Below are 2,526 nucleotides of genomic sequence, written 5' to 3' on the forward strand. Positions count from 1 at the left end.
TGAGTTTGATCCCCAGTCCTTTCTGCCTCTCTCTCACTAGCTTGGTTTGTGATTACAGTTGGCACTTGTAGGACCCAGCCACAACATGCTCAACAGAGGCCCGAGTTTCAGTTCACCCTAAGGCAATAACTGGTTCCAAGAAAGACCACCCAGGCACCACCCAAGAGAAAATACCTAACATTCCAAAACCCAGCACACACCCATCCCCTTTTCACCAGGACACCCCTAGACAAATGTCAGTCAATCAGGGGTCCTGAGTTCAAACTTGAATAAAAGAACTCAATCTCCTTGCTGGTTTCTGTGGATGCTGCCATCTGGACTTAACAGTGCCCTCTCTCTTTCTCTCTGTTTTGTCTTCATTTGTTTGTTTTTTGGAGGAGTGGGGGGTGTTGTTTTGTGCTGGGATTAAAGGCAAGTGCCAGCACAACCAGCTGGCTTTCTCTTTTATTTTACTCCCTTGGATCTATTCTCTCCAAAGCAGCATAATCTTTTGATTTGTTTTGTTTTTGAGACAGAGTTTCTCTATGCAACAGCCCTAACTGTCCCAGAACTCGCTTTGTAGACCAGGATGGCTTCAAACTCACAGAGATCCACCTGCCTCTGTCTCAGTCTGTCTAGTACTGCCAGGATTCCAGGCTTGCATCACCATGCCTACCCCAGGTTAATATTTTAAAAGCCCGTTCTTGGTCAGCGATGTGTTGGCATGTATTATCTGAATTTTGCTGATGTGTAATAACACTTTAGCTCTAGAATTACGCTGAGACCCTGAAAAGGTTGAAAAAGAAAAAGAAAAAAGCCAGTTCTTCCATGTGCTTCTGTAAAAAGGATCTAGCGCTGCACGTCTCAGATCTACATACCTGCCCGCTCCATCTCTACCTGTGGGTACCTCTCCACTGAATTATGCCTGTTAAGCCTGTGTTCACTGACCTAGCCATTCTTAGTCCCTGCCCCATCTTCATGGTTGGTTAACAGGGTCATGCGCCCCAGACAACCTTCATCCTCCCAACTGACTCCTGGGGGCCCTGTGATTCCTCTGGGTGGTCCCGCTCCTTCCTTCCAGGGCACTGTTTGCGGGTGCAAGTCTGAATAACAGTATACCAAGCAGTATCAGGAAACTGTAGCTTTTTCCTTGTAGCTCTCCCTTGCTCTACACAGCCTTTACCTGTGAGCGGTGGAGCCTGCAGCACTCAGGAAAAGGATCGCCAAGACTGTGAGTGGACCCGGACTGGGTGCTTTCTCTTCTAAGGAGCATCCCAGCCCCCAGCAAGGCTGCTGCTTCAGGGAAGATCAGCCAGGCAGTGCCCAACCAAGCAAGCCTGGTGTCTTAAACCTGGTGTGTTTGGTAAACTAATTACACAGTAACGGATAATCCCGTGCTGCCACAGAAGCCCTGCCTGCCTCCACACCAGATCCACCGTCCTGAGTCTCTAGCGCCAAATGTCCTCATCTTTCGTTTCTAGCCGTAGCCTTTCCTATAAGCGACCAGTGTCCAATCCATACCCAAGTCTCCAGATTGCGACACTGTAGTGAAAGGGAGAATCGTGCCTGGGACACACGGATCCACTTAAAGTGAACAGGAGCTCGCTTAGGCCCTTGGTCGCTCCCGCTTTCTGAATCGAGGGAGGGAGGGCACCCGCCTTCCAGGGTGGTGCAGGAGCGCTCAGCTCCGTGACCGTGTGGTTCCTGTAAAAGCGAAACTGGAGCGTGGAACCTGGGTGTTTTCTTGCCGCTTTCACTTTCTGGAGCTTGCATAGCAGGGCCCCCACCCCCACCCCTGCCACACACACTAAGGGCCCTAGGGCATCGGAGTCCTGACCTGACCTGGCCTGTCTGTCTCTGGGTTCTGCTGGGCTGGAATGCAGTGGTTCCCCAGCTCTAGAGACCGCACAAGGACAGAAAAGAAGTCCTACTGTGCTTATGCACCCAGGTGTCCTGGTTCATCCTGGCATTCCTGGGATATCTGATACTGAGGTTGTGCGTGTAAACTGTGCTAAACATTCGTGGCTGAACTTTCACAAAAGGGAATGGGTTAGAAGGAGAGAATTCTCCCGAATTCCAGTGTTGTCACGTATGATGACCTGACCTGACCAACATATACCTTCCGTTCTCTGGCTTGGCTGGGAAGCTAATGTCCCATGATTGTTCAGAAACAAAATTAAACCACAGGTACGACATTGCGAGGTATGAAAATTCTTGGATATTTTAAAAGGAGCGTAACAATCTTATTATTTTTTGTATTGACTGCTGAGTGAAACCACTAGCCTTTAAAAGATTCTGCTATCTAGTTGACAAGGTGACACATTTTGTTTTTTGAGTTTTTTTGTTTGTTTGTTTGTTTTTTTTTTTTTTGTATACTGGGAAAAGCCTGAATGTCACTAAGGAACTTTTTTTTTTTTTTTTTTTTGGTTTTTCGAGACAGGGTTTCTCTGTGGCTTTTGGAAGAACTTTTGTAGTTGTATTGCAGGTTGTGTTTTGTTTTGTTTTCTGAGGCAGGGTCTTGCTATGTAGCCTAGGCTAGCCTCAAAT

General features: G+C 47.8%; 1 non-coding gene across 1 annotated transcript; it reads left to right on the plus strand.

Moving 5' to 3' along the window:
* Nucleotides 1–685: 685 nt before the first annotated feature.
* LOC130889728 (small nucleolar RNA SNORD45) lies at nt 686–767 on the plus strand. The gene has a single exon (XR_009058630.1). It is a non-coding gene; the product is annotated as a small nucleolar RNA SNORD45 (small nucleolar RNA).
* The last annotated feature ends 1,759 nt before the right edge of the window (nt 768–2,526 follow it).

This window comes from Chionomys nivalis, chromosome 1 (assembly GCF_950005125.1).
Source record: "Chionomys nivalis chromosome 1, mChiNiv1.1, whole genome shotgun sequence".
Taxonomy (NCBI): Eukaryota; Metazoa; Chordata; class Mammalia; order Rodentia; family Cricetidae; genus Chionomys; species Chionomys nivalis.